This window comes from Delphinus delphis, chromosome 3, assembly GCF_949987515.2.
Source record: "Delphinus delphis chromosome 3, mDelDel1.2, whole genome shotgun sequence".
NCBI classification, from domain to species: domain Eukaryota; kingdom Metazoa; phylum Chordata; class Mammalia; order Artiodactyla; family Delphinidae; genus Delphinus; species Delphinus delphis.
In genome coordinates this window covers 70,338,379-70,353,364 of record NC_082685.1, presented here as the reverse complement: position 1 = coordinate 70,353,364, position 14,986 = coordinate 70,338,379, and the positions used below count along the sequence as shown (strand labels likewise).

At 41.0% G+C, this 14,986-nt stretch overlaps 2 pseudogenes; one reads left to right on the top strand and one right to left on the bottom strand.

The window, feature by feature from the left end:
• Window positions 1-4,990: 4,990 nt before the first annotated feature.
• Window positions 4,991-14,986, bottom strand: part of LOC132423328 (putative elongation factor 1-alpha-like 3) — a 193,700-nt pseudogene continuing 183,704 nt past the window's right edge.
• Window positions 9,788-14,986, top strand: part of LOC132422414 (small ribosomal subunit protein eS6-like) — a 106,050-nt pseudogene continuing 100,851 nt past the window's right edge.

Below are 14,986 nucleotides of genomic sequence, written 5' to 3'. Positions count from 1 at the left end.
CCTTTTTTTTTTTTTTTTCCCCTATTGGTTGTTTGTGTTTTTGAACTTTTTATGATGTGGGAAGACTGGCAAACAGTTACTGTGATTGTCAAATGCCTTAAATCAAGAAGAGAAGATGCAATAAAACACAGTTTCCATGGTAACACATTGTAACCTAGTACCTCTGGATTATGAGCCAGCTCACATCTCTGATCACTACTTGTTGACAGGCATAAATTGACCCTAAAAGCATTAATTTTAGAGATAAAACTGGAATGTAGAGCTAAGTTATAATAATGTTTAAACATTTCCAAGGTAGTGGCAGCAAAGCAACACTGGTTATGTCACAATTTAAATAATGTTAATAAACTAAGCATAAACACTTGAAAAATCTACAAGCTTTTCTCTAAAGATGGTTTAACAAATTTGTATATACTCTTGAGGCTGCAAATGGTAGGTGACGTGTTTTTGGTGGGGTTAAAAGAAATTACATGGAACGATCCATGGATGTTTTAATGAAAGTATGGTTCCATTATGAAAATGGTTCTTAAAAATCTTGATCATAGAGAAGCTCCTAAAACTATCTTAGGACATAAATATACAATGTTTCTGGATATTTCCCAAAAGACATAATTTCTTCTTTTTTTTAATTAGAAGAGACTCAAATAAAATATGAATTATTGTATTAGAATGCTTTCAAACATGCTTTTTTTTACACAATCACTTCCATGTTCTCATTAGAAGCACTCACACTTCTGTCACCTTTTAAGGTTTAAAAAAAAAAAGATTGATTGTCTTGTCTATATATGGCTGCCTCTAGCTGGCTTCAGTTATCCATTAACCAATACAATCAACCATCAAAAGGCAATTTTTTCCAAGGCTGTTTGTCACACTTCTAAATATATCTTTATGACAATCAAGAACATCTGATATGATGTGACTTAACATGATACGACAATAAAGAATTGGTCGATTTTCTCAACATCTAGACTTGATGTAAAAGTCCACTTTATTTCCCTGGTAACCTCTGAGTTCAACTTCCCCGCTAATAATTTTAAAGTGAGAGTGGAAGAAGCAAGGGAAAGACAGGTGGTCTTCGCTCAAGGCTTGACTTTAACTACCTTGAGCCTCAGGGAGGCAGAGAGTGACCAACAAGCCTTAGTTTCCAATTCTGTACTGCAGGGATTAGACCCCACCCTCCTAAGACTGTTATAAGCATTTACTCAGATGGACGTACATAGGGAGCTTAGAACAGTATTTGGTGCATAGTAAGCCCCTCCCCCATAAAGTAACCTTACCACCACCACCACCACCACCATCATCATCACCATCATCATCATCATCATCATCATCATCATCATCATCATCATCACAGTATCTGCCCCCCTCCCAGTGGCTAGCACTGTGCTTCACACCTAGAGGTGCCTAGCAGATGTTTGTTAAATTGAATGAGCATGCTTGTTCAACTGGGTGTTTCTTTTTATGTTGTCCTTGTTGTTTTGGTTGGTTGGTTTTTGGCCATGCTGCGCGGCATGAGGGATCTTAGTTTCCTAACCAGGGATCAAACCTGTGTCCCCTGCAGTGGAAGCATGGACCACTTAACCACTGGACCACCAGGGAAGTCCCCTCAACTGGGTTATAAGAGAATTTACTGTAACTATTTTTGCTAGAATATGGAACATTTCCAGGAAATTTGACTAGATTCCTTTTATTCATTTGCACCACACCTCACAGAGATTCACAAAACACCTGTGAAGAGAGCTCACAGAGTTAGGCAAGACTCCCGTCTCCCAGTGTTGCTAATCTGTAGGATTAAACCCTTGGGAACACTGCAGGGAATCTGAACCCATGTAACATAGGCTTGTGTTTAACCTATTGACCTGGGAAGGGCATGGATTTAAGAACCCTCCAAACTTGCAAGCACCGGCTCAGACATATGCTAGGGACTTTGATTTTCTCTGTTCTTTTCAGCCTAGCTTTTAAAGAATATGACCATTTTAAGAATGAAGAAAGCAATTTGTGACCCTGGATTATATCCACATGGCACTTAAGTTTGTCTAAAAACAATTAAGACCTTGCCCTATGCATATCCAGCTCTCAATACTACTTGGCATTCCTTTTTTATCCCTAGTCATTTTCCTTTCACCTTCCCTAATGCATACCCTCAAATGTACCCACCTTTTTAATCTGACCTCTATCTTTTTAAATCATAGCCAGTGTCCTTGTCCTGTAGACACAGGGAGAATAAAGGCTGTCATACAATAGCCTGCTCTCTTTTAACAGCATCCTAACATATGAGAAGTGCCGAAGTCTTATGTTAGGTACACGCAAAGCCATCAATAAATGTTAGTTCCCTAGTTTAAAGGAAGGAGATTCCTAGCTTAGAGCAAGATGTTTCCTTGTTTAGAGGAAGAGTGTCCCTCTTTCCTCTTTCTAAAGTTAATCCTTCAACCTATACACTGAGTTGGTTCCTACTATCTCCTCTTGAGTCCTGGTTCTCTCTGTTGTCCCTATTTCTCTGTTTTCAGGAGGTTCTCTTTTCTAATTCCTCCCCATGATGGTCTTTCTCCTCCAATCCTCATCTTCCTGCAGAGTCTCTATTTCAATAAAAACACCATCATTCCATACAGAAATTTAGGGATTAGCTCTGATACACAATTGTCCATCACTGCCCCTCCTGCCCATATTCAATCCATCTTTGCCAGTTTTCCTCCATTCCCTTCTCTATCTCCTCTGTCATTGCCCTAGTTCAGCCCATCAGTGGGATGGGGGTTTGTGGTTGAAAAATGGTGGTACAATGCTGCTTTGGTTTGCGCGTTAGTCTTAATTTAGGATACGTTCTGATAGTTTTGGGCAATGAATACATTTAGAATATGGGGGTGCAGAGTTGCAAAGGATTCCTTCATAATTCCACTCTCATTTTCAGGATTATTGCTATGACACCCTCACCTTTGGACAAACAGCCTTGGAAAAAAGTCCCCCATTATAGGAGCTACATTTCCTTTGTAATAACTGTTTAGTGGACAGCAATGTTCCACTAAAGGAACACTATTTTCTTTATGAGACTGATTATTTCATAGTTCCTTTTGCTTTCTGTGGGTGACAAGGCCCAGGGTGTCATTCTTCAGTCTGGCGGATTTCAATGCCAAACAAGCTTAACCACCATGGGCTGGCATAGGGAAACAAGAGTGGATTAGTAGCCAACTCAGAGTTGCGGTGTTTCTGGGTGACCTAGAGCAGTGTAACTTCAAATTTGGCACGTTTTTACTCACTCTGGAGCCTTCCTTTATCCCAGGGAAGTAAGTACTCGACCCAAAGGGCAGCAGGCAATAGATGAAAGGAAGCTAAGCCTCACCCAGTCAGGTCAGCCAACTGAGTGCTTCATGCTTCCAAGCTACCTTTAAAAAGCTTCCTAGGTATGTGAAAGCAAAGTCATCTCTTCTCATTGTGTATTACTACACCCTTTTCATTATGTAAGGGTGTTTGAACTTGGTCTCTACATTGTCTATATCACTGAAATGCTGATCATCATGTTGTTGCTTTCTCACACGTTTCCTAAAAGGACACAGTTTTCCTATTCTGGAGACATTTGGAAGCTTGCAATAAAGAAAATCAAGGGCCAGGGTATTGTCTAGTTTGCAGGCCAGAGACTCCTGAACTCCAAACTCGCTGTTCTGCTTCCCAGCTCCAACGCCCATTGCTGGCTTCCTAACGTTGACTTGTCCTAGGGAGTATTGAACTGTTGTCCACTGCGCACTCTGGGTAAACCCTACGCTTACCTAAAGACAGCACAGGATAAGACATCACCTCCACTCCTTCCATTTAACCTATATTTCTATCTTTGATCTTCCGATGGCTCTGCTACTAGTAACACCGCATTACTCTCATCATTCATTTAAACATTTCTGTGAATCAAAGTTTTCTTTCTGTTTAGAATTCTTTTTTAAAGGACAAGACCTTCCTGTTGTTGATTATTTCCGTAGTACCTGGAAAACAGCTGATGCTTATTGAGTGACAGTTGATTTAAATTGCCCTCAATTTATTAACTGACAAGTACATACAAACAGCCAGAATAGAACAGCCACTCAGCACAATGACATCACATTCCTTCTTTGAATGGCACTTAAAAAAAAAAAAAAAGAAAAGAATGTGTAGAACTCAATTTGCAATGTCTTAACCCAGCTTTGGAAAACAGCCCCACCATCACCACTAGGAAAAAAAAAAAAATGAGATGGTTGAAATTCAGATCCATCCAGATTAGGCAAGAAAAGGAAGGGCTGCTTTGCTTTCTTGCCCTTGTGCTGCCTCTTTTCATCATTAGTAATTCTATCCCTCTCTTAACTGATCATGCAGGGACACATTATCTCACTAGCAAATGAATGCACTGTGGAAAAACTCCCCAAATGCAAATGAACAGGAAGGACGTGCTGATAGTGAAATTAAAGGAGCTCTCTTTTCCCCCTCCCACTGCCCGTGGATGGAGCAGTTATGGAGATTCTGAATCAATTCCACCTCTACTTATTCAAACTTTGTCAAGATAAACCTTTTATCTCATTGTTCTAACGCTACAGAGAAGAGATAATTTACATGACAGTAATTATGTTGCTATATTTAGGAGTGTGTTCTCTGCCCATTTCCGGTAACTTGCTTTTATATAAAACACTGAATGGGCTTTTCAGAACTTGGAAGGTGTGTGTATGATGCTATTTAAAACATGACAGCTAGCAGCGCAATATGGGTAGATTCTGCTCACCTCTGTAGCTTTGGGGGAAGATCACAAGAGGAATAATAGCTCTAAAGTTCCTTTTAAACAATGTGTACTACTAGAAGGAAGCTTCTCTAAATTTTATTGGCTTTCTCTTCTCCCCACAAGCAAACGAGTATTTTCATTTTTAATATATTGTATGGAGCTACCAGCAGTTTTCTTTTTTTTAAATCTGACATTGATTTATTTTTCTTCATCCCTTAGGTTAAAACGATGAAAAGAAAGAAACTAGTCTGTAGGACCAAACACTTTATATGAAACTTTGACTTCAGAGAGGCTCGAGTAGCATTCTTTCATTTGTTTCACGGTGCTGGTTGGTTTAACCTTTTCTGCCTCGTCCAAACACACTGATCTCCCTGCCAGCTGGGAGTCTGCTGGCCCAGCTGCACGATGTCATGTCAAAAACCCACGGGCCTTCCTTCCTACCTGGTATCCACAGTTCCCAAAGGATTTAGTCAAGATAATACTGCCCCCCATTTTGAGCTGACCTCTGTGTGTTACCCAGTTTCATCGAATTTTAAGAATGACTCCAGGATAATACCTTGGGAGGTTATAAAGCTTTACTAAATAGAAAGTCTAGTGTGCCCTGACCCTAAGCCATCTTTCCTCCATCTAAACTCTCAATCCCTAGTGATTCTTAGCCTTCCTAGAACCACCATGAAGTTGTCCACATTTCATGTCTTCTTTCTCTTTCACATTTCATTTTAGTTGCTGAGCTAAAGTCCTGAAATGGCATTTTCACAAATTCTCCTTTCAGAACTAGAAATAACTATATCTCCTTTAGTCCAGTATATTACAATACAGTATTGGGTTTTTAAAAATAAATTAAAACAGAAAAAACTTCAATTTAGGCATTCAATCAATGATTTTCTTTATTTTCAATTTTTGTGTAGGGTGGGGAGCACGGAAGAGAGGGGAAAAAAAACCCCAATGTGTAACATTGCAGGAACAGTGTATATTTCATGTATTATAATAGAATTAGCGTATTTCCTGATAAATTCCTCAAAACTGTGACCATGTTAGATTTCCAGTGGAGGTGGGAAATCTATAAAGCAGCAGTGCTTTGGAAATCAAACTTCTTGTTACCTGTACTCCATGTGCGCGTGACTTTGAAATGGTGTTTTTATTAGCAAGTAGATCAATCGGAAGGCATCCCTGCTGCCTCTGCCCCAGCTCACTCCTCTCTTCCCTGTTTCCATTCTCTTCATCTTAGTCTTCACTCCCCACTTTCTTTTTTCACTTTTTTTTTTCTCATTAAACTTTCTTTTAATGGTTTTCAAAATTCTGTGACAGATTTTTGGTCAAGTTGTTTCCATGAAAGAGTACTGGTTTTTTAAAACGAATACCTTACACACAAAAAAATATGGTTCACAAAACATTCTCCTTTCCTCCTGAAGGTTTTACGATGCATTATTATCACTAGTCTTTTACTAATAAACTTAAATGGCCAGTTCAGACCACCCATTCTGAGACTGTTCTACCACGATTAAGAGCAGGCTGGCAGGTATTAGGGATAATATTTATTTAGTCTTCTGAGTCTTCCCGGCAGACTTGGTGACTGAACCAGCTCCAGCCACCTTCTTGTCCACTGCTCTGATGACACCTGTGGCAACCGATTGTGTCTTATCTCACAAACAGCAAAAGGGCCCAGAGGCAGATAGGCAGAGAAGCTAGCAACACAGGTGGGCTTGTCAGGAACCACATCAACTCAGAAGCATCACCATATGGCATGAGTTTGGGCCCAGAACAACAATCAATCTTCTCAGCTCGGCAAATTTGTAAGCAATGTGAGCTGGGTGACAATTCAGCGCAGGTGTGTAGCCGGCCCTGATTTGGCCTGGATACGGTTCGGGATCATCACCCAAGCCATGAAGCCAGCTGCTTCCACTGGTGGGTCATTTTTGCTATTCCACCAGCCATACTGCCCATGATGAACATCTTTGACAGACACGTTCTTGACACTGAAGTTCACACTGTCCCCAGGAAGGGCTTCACTCAAAGCTTCATGGTGCGTTTCAACAGACTTGACTTCAGTTGCCTGGAGCAAAGATGACCACCATGCTAGGGGTGAGAACACCAGTCTCCACTCGGCTGCCAGGGACAGTGTCAATACTACCAATTTAGTAGATGTCCTGGTGGGGCAGAGGCAAGGGCTTGTCAGTTGGACGAGTTGATGGCAGGGTGCAATCCCAAGCCTCAAGCAGCACGGTTCCACTGGCGTTGCCATGTTCACAGGTGACTTTCCATCCCTGGAACAAGGCACGTTAGCACTTGGCTCCAGCGTGCTGTCACCATTCCAACCAGAAATTGGCACAAATGCTACTGTGTCAGGGTTGAGTCAATTTTCTTAATGTAGGTGCTGACTTCCTTTATGATTTCCTTGTATCACTTCCGGCCACAGAGCAGCTCAGTGGGATGCATTTTGTTAACACCAACAATTCATTGTTGCACACCCGGTGTGGAAGCCAGAGGGGCATGCTGACGGTCTGCCCGTTCCTGAAGGTCCCTGCTTCAAATTCACCAACACCAGGAACGACAATCAGGACAGCACAGTCAGCAGATGTGCCTGAAATCAGGTTTTTGATAAAGTCTCTGTGTCTTGGGGCATCAATGATGGTCACAAAATACTTGCTGGTTTTGAATTTCCATAGGGAGCTATCAATGGTGACACCAAGCTCACCTTCAGCTTACAGTTTATCCAAGACACAGACCGCCCTGAAGGAGCCCTTTCCCATCTCAGCAGACTCCTTCTCAAATTGTTTGATGGTTCTTCTGTTAATCCCACCATGTTTCTAGGTCAGATGGCTAGCAGTGGTAGACTTGCCCGAATCTAGGTGTCCAGTGATGACCATGTTGATAGGAGTCTATTCCTTTCCCATCTTGGCTTAGATTTAGCAGTGGTTTTCATGACATCTGTGTTCTGGCAGCAAACCCAATGCTTCTTCCCTCTTTTTATTTCTTTAATTCCCATTTTTCTCCTTTGGACTTTGCCTTGCCTTCAGTGTGCACACTGGACCTTAGCCCTCGGTGAACTAACACTTAACAGTTTCATGACCCTTAAACCACATCAAGAAAGTCACAAAAGGCTCCTCAAAGGATCGGGAAGAAATACTGCACCTATAAATACACACAGCCGACTTTCTAGGTCTCCTTCAATCATAACTTCAACCTCAAAAAGCAGTTGAAAAGGCCGTCTGATTGTTTACAACATTTGTTAGAACCCTGGATGCAGTTTGGTTTGGAGGTGTGATTCTGATTTGGAAGTTTCCCAGGTGATTCTTGCCCACACCCAAGTCCCCACTGAGATCCTTCCCCAGATAGCCATTGAAGAACCAGAAATCACAATGAAATGCCATAGTCCATATGAAGCTATTTCCACTGTAGGGAAAAACTGTGCTTCATGGGAAACTATGCATTGTCTGCACACAGCACACCCTTCCTGTTATCTGATTCTAGTCTTCACTGCCCTTGAGCTATTTTACAACTTGTATGTTATAGGTAACTGACAGACATGCAAATGCTTCCCTGTCTGGTAGAGGTTCAATTGATTTCTCTCCACTCCCCCTGGAAAAAAACCCAGTTTTGTTCTATTTGCATTCTCATTTCAATATTTCTAATCTTTAAATGTTTCTTTTCAGATTCTCTTGAACCAGTTATAACATCTGTCGGTTCCGTCTTTGATTAATGAGGAGAATCAAATCTTTAACATATACACATTTTTATACCTGTATGAGGGTCACGATTTTACCTTTCTATGAAAACTATCTTTTAACACCACTCTCCCCAGCCTTTTCTCATCATTCTTTTCCCACCTCTGATGGTTCGTTCAATGTATAAATCAGGTGATGGTGATTCAGCATGTGATGGGTATAAATAATTTTATAGGTACAACAGGCCATAATACTTTGGAGGTGGGGTGTCCCAGAAAATCTGGGATGTGTGGTTGCTGAACAATCTTTTTCATAGAACGATATAGCTGGAAAGGGTCTTAGTTCCATCTAGTCTCCTTCACTATAGGAACTAGGCCAACCAAAGCCCAGAAATATGGAGAGTTTTTTCAAAATTGCACAGATCTTGAGCAGCAACAAAATTGAGTTTGAACCCAAATCTGGCTAATTCCAGACTCCAAAGCCTTTATTACTACAGTCAATCTTCTCTTCCTAAAGTGGGCCTGACAATACGAACCTGAAGCTGACTGTAAGACTTAAAGCCAGAATCTAAATAGAAAACCCTAACATCAATGCCACAGCTGGCCCTCTGTGCTCTCCCTCAATGCCTGAAATGAAACGACAAAACAAGTGGCAGAACTCCTGTGTCTGACTGGTCAACCCGTCTCCTTAATTCATAGGCACACTTCACATGTCATTTATTCCCCCACAGCGCTGAAGCACGTAATAAATGCTCGATAAAATTTTGTTGAATAGAACTGATTGGAGTAGAAGTAGCAGAGACGCAAAGGACCCACAGCTGATTTTAAACAAGGACGCTTTAACTAGAGAGCTCGAAGGAGCCAGCCTGTTGTTTTGATCCCAAGTTGCACCCTAATCCTTCTGTGAACCATACATTCTAAAAATAACCCAACCAGGTTTGTAGTGAATAATTTATAATCTAGAACAATTATTATAACTAAATACCCTGACCCACTTTTTGCTGGTACATTCCGATTGACATAGCAGGACTGTCAGAAATGCTTTCGAGTGAATGACAGCCTATTTTAGGAAATCAGTAGCTGCACTTACATTGGTTGCGCTTCCTTCCCAGGTCGGTTTTCAGTTCGGGTGGATGATGCAGGGCGGTATTAACAAAGGCGCCCTATAGCATGGATGCCTGAGAGCTCTTTAAACTGTGTGCTAACAATATTTTTATATACTCTGTCTTTCCCTCACCTTCCCGCCCCCCGCCCCCCCAAGCTGTTTCCTTAGCTGCCTGAGCTGTTTGGCCCTGTCTGAATTGCTGCTGCTGAAGCCTTTTCTGGCAGGTTGCCCAGGGAGCAGCTCTCCTGTCGATTCTGCCTCTCTCCAGGAGTTGCCTGCCTTCGGTATAATGGGCAACATTGAAAGCCGCAAGGCGTTCGGTCGACAAGGTCAGAGTGCCTTTCATTCCCGCAATAATCAACCAGTGTAGCTCTTCCTCAGACCTGGGGAGAGAGAAGATAGAGGTCAAAAGAGCAATTACATTTCACATTGACTCCAGAAAAGGCTGGGATCACGAGACTGAAAAGCAAAACGGATTCTTGCTTCATTCTGTTCCATTCTCTCTCTGGTCATCTTTGTTATTAACACTAGCCTGAAACCATAACAAGTTTTAGCTTGATGACGTGCAAAGCGCATTTTCCGCCTCCAGATGAGATCTTTCTTCTTAGACATTTAGCACTGTCAGAATATTGCAAAAGAATGCAAATGAGCTGCAGGATCTATAACCAGAGACAGTAAGCAAAGGCCATTAATTATGTTTTTAAAAAATGTTAACCCTAGCAGACTGTATAACAAGCAATTGTGCTAATTTCAATCTGTAATCAGTCCCTACATTAGCATAACTTTATTTATTTAGCATTAAGGCAACAATTTAGAGAATATAATTTAGTTGCAAATGTCAGTAATTTTGCAGTGGCAGACTGTTGTTACAAAGCTACCTCTATTTGACCTTACAGCTGCCAGGACTAATTACTTTAATTGCATTAATTGCACTGACCATTCTGGTGTTTAGTGTAGTTGCTGTTTCCCTTTAACCATTGAGCAAATCAACCAGGCTGAATTCTGAGGAAAATGGGCCAATGTTTTCTTCTAAATCTTCTTTGATTCTTTTCTGCCTTTTGAGACGCCAGATAATTCGCAGATGATCAGTGCTCTCTCACTGAGATCAAGAATTTTGAGGAAAGCCCATGAAAGGGAAAAAAAAATCTGTGTTTCTTAACTGAACTTTATTGCTATTGCTGACTCGATTAAAATACAATCATTTTACTAACTACCAAGAAGCATTTAAAAGATGGTGTGGCAGGTTGACAGTAAGTTAAAAGTCCCTCATTTCACACTTTGGAATGAAAACATTTCAGGTTATTTTTTCAGATAACTGAGATTACTTTGCTCAACAACTTGGATTGCTAAAATATTCTATTATAAATGATACGTATCTATCTGCTTTGTAATAATAATAGCCAACAATAGCCGGTGCCTGCTATTATTCCAGGCACTGTTTTAGACACTTGACATGTATTTATTCATTTAATCCTCTCAAAAAATCCTATAAAATACGTATTATTACTGTTGTTGTTGTTATACATAGGAAGTAATGTAATTCATGGCAGAGCCAGGATTCAAATCTAGATATCTGGCTCTGGAGCCTCTGAGCTTGACCTTGAAGCTAGATCACTTCAGAATTAGATCAAATTCTTCCTACAGTTCTGCTACACGAAATTGATAAAACAGCTTTCCTCCTAAGTCCTGGCTTGCTGTCTCTGGTCCCTCATATTTATACGACAGAGCTTCAGTTTGGCAAAATTCCCCTTGGAAGTGAGGTGGCCAGATCTGATTAAAGTCTTAACACTCCCAATGGGTGCAATACTTCTTCAGGCTAAGTTCTACTCATCTCTAAGCTTTCAGCCCCTGTATCATGTCCTTGGAGATGCTTTCCTTGACCCCCTCCTCTTATTATGAGCTCTGGTGGGACCATGAACGTTTCTTTCTTAGCTCTAACATCCTTCAGTTCAATATTTAATAACCCCAAATTAACACAACATTGTCAATCCACTAAACTTCATTAAAAATAAAAAAATTTTTAAAAATAATTAATAACCCAGATACCCTGCCTTTAATAGGGTAAGGAGGAGTGGTACTGTCCATTTTCGATAGTTTTACTATTAACTATTCAATCCCACAAAAAAGCACAAAAAAATTCACAAAACTCCTGATTCCATTAGGTTTGAGATGTATATTCCAATTACCTGGCGTCCACAGGATGAGATACATGAATGGCTTCTATCACTTTTTTTTTTTTTCCAATTCCTCCCTAGCTCCTCAGCGGGTGTGGAGCCCTCATTCTGGATTTTCTGATGAGTAATAAACCTTTGGACTTTATCCCTTCCTCCATGTCCCCTTTATATCCAGCTATTATAACCCATGATTCTGGCAAACCTGGATTCTCCCTGTATTAAACATACCCCAACTCTCTGTGTCCATGACTAGGTTCACATGATTGCTCCCCACCCACATTCCCCACTCCCCCATCCCATCTGCTTTTTGTTTTCACAGAAGATCTGTGAAATCCTCATATAGCATATTCATATCTTTTCTAGAGCATCTGCAATGGGTTATTCCATCAGTTCTATCTCCTCAGCCTTGACCTCCTTTCTCTGACCCTCTGCTCGGCCTCCCTTCAACCCTTCATCATCTCTTGTAGGGACCGTTGCAGCAGTGGCCCAACTTCTGGCTGATCCCATCTCTGTCCTTTACACAGCTGCGTCCCTTGTGGACAATCATGCAGGAGCTCCCTGCCTGGCATTTAACACATTTTGTTTTCAGTCCTCAGGTACATCTGCCAGGCATCTTTACATTTTGAATCTGAAGGGTGTTCTTCTGGTAGAGAAGACAGAGCAAAACAGGAGCTGAGTAATTTTATTTTCTCTTTGTCTTGTTACCATTACATCACAATCTTTTAGAAATATGACTAACACTTCCTTGTTCTTCTTTGCTCCCTACACGTTGGTAAAAGTCATTCTTTGTTATCCCTTTTTTCCCCTAGCAAAATTGAGCTTATTTTTTCCCTTATTCTTTATGACTCTACTCTTCTAGGTTCGTGCTACTGTGTTGCTTTTGTTCTTGGCTACAATTTCTTTAATCTGATTTCAAACGTGCTTTTAAAAATCTTAGCTCAAAGGAGAGTTCTCTGAGCAACCATATCGATTTCTGTAGTTTTTCTTCCATATTCGGCTTATTTTTATGACATAGCTAGAATTTCATTTTCTACTCCTTATGGACCTATCTACACCCTTTTAGAAAACCCTCTGGTCAAGAGACTGAACGTATATTTTCTTTGAACTTTTTGGAATTTGCTTTTCCATAGTCTTGAATGCATGTCAGATACTGATGAACATTCCTGGCTTTTGCTCATTTGAATTCTGAGAAGCTCTCATTTTCCCCCAAGGTTCTCAGCACTTTGTTCTAAACTTGCCCTATCTTGAAGATCAGAATCAAGTTTAGAGGAACTGTGTCCTTCAGATCCAAGCCGACAATCTACATCTCTTGATCTGCTGAGTGGAAGACCTCTGTCCCTAGAGGCAGAGAAATGCCCAAACTCCACACTGCCTAATGATGATGGGTGATCCTACCAAGATTTGGCTCCTGTGCACAGGCTCAAGGAAAGAATGACAGAGGAAGTGGTGGCAGCCTCAGGAGAGGTACCCAGCCTCATTCGCAGGAGGGGAGGCCACCAGGTCAATCAAACCCTTACCTAAGTTATTGAATGCCATCTTCCTTTGCCCAGAGGTGTTCCTCTGAAGATACAGAGTTGCAAAACAGAGTACAGAGTGTGGAGGTGGGGAAGTAACAGCTATTGAAACTCTATTGTGTGCCAGGCACTGTGCTAGGTACTTACATACCCCTATCATTTATTCCTCCCAATACCATTTTTAAATATGTGGAAATTGAAACACATTAAATACCATTTTTAAATACGTGGAAATTGAAACACATTAAAAAAGTTGACTGTCTTCTGTAAGTCACAGGACAGGGGATGCAGAAGCCAGGAATTAAACCTAGACCTGAGGATGAGAGGGTAACACAACAAAACAAAACCAGAAAATTAACAATACGTTGCTTAATACATATATTACAAAAGTCATGACCTTATAAAGAGGATATATGTACAAATCAAGGCCTATTATGATAAACTTCAAGAAAATATCTATAATATTTTGTTGCACATTACTAATAATTTTGATGTATATAAGTAGAATTTTTATCATATCCATTTTCTTAAAAAATATAACCTTTATTTCAATATTTTTCCTAGGCAGAGTTTTTTTGTTTGTTTGGTTTTTTGCGGTACGCGGGCCTCTCACTGTTGTGGCCTCTCCTGTTGCGGAGCACAGGCTCCGGATGCGCAGGCTTAGCGGCCATGGCTCACGGGCCCAGCCGCTCCGCGGCACGTGGGATCTTCTCGGACCAGGGCACGAACCTGTGTCCCCTGCATTGGCAGGCGGACTCTCAACCACTGTACCACCAGGGAAGCCCATAGGCAGAGTTTTTTTGTGTCCTTGATTTTTGTTTGTTTGTTTCAGTTTTAAAAGCTATTGGTGAAATTTCTTGTGAAAATAAAAACGAAATAACACCACAGTGATAGTCACATAATTTGTGATCCTTAAAGGAACTAGTCTTCTTGGCACATAACTGTCAGCTACACATATAAACGTTCTTTGGAAAGTCTCTCCCAGATGTTAATGGAAATACTGATTTTCCCCTCTTTTTTATAGCATCTATTTACCATGCTACCTCCTCATCTCCATTCTGAGCTATGGTCCCTTAAGTGTCTGTGTCAGAGGCAAATGCCAAAACCAAGGTGACTAAGCTGGTGTCAAGCCAGTTGCAGAAACAGAGAGAAGACTTAACTAATGGCACAGATCTTCTAAGTCAATGGACTCTGTCTCCCCTAATTTCATTATCAATTCACCGCAGGAATCTGACAGAGTCAGTATGTTAAGTCAAATTCAAAAGCTCAAAAACGAAAAGGGAAAAAAAAAAAAAATCCAATCTCAGAGTCAGGTAGACACATCAGAGAAAATCTTTAGTATCGAGTTATAGCTGCAGACTCTTGTCCAATGGTTTCCTCTTTAAATTAAGAACACTAATGATTTCCCATCCTGAAATTAATAAGCCAAAAGCCGCACAAATTCAAAAAAGGCACTGATTGTCGTACTTCATCCAGGAAGTGCCAATAAGTGGATGCCCAGCCTGTTCCCTTCAGCGACTGTGGTTGATGACGCACTATAGCATCTTGAGAGTCACTCGCGTCCTTGGGAGGCGTTCTGGCGTATGCCGAGAGGCCATAAATTTGAGATGGAACATCCTGTTTGTTGAGGCTTCTGTGCATGCAATCTAACTGCTCTCTGATAAACAGATTTGTTTGGGAGAGAAGTTCCTGCCTAAGTACTTTGGAGACCTAATTGTGCTCGTGGAAAGGCGACACAGACCCCACGTGGAGACAAGCCAGGCAGTCTGGGGCATGTGCAAGGCACAGAATTAGTTCCAG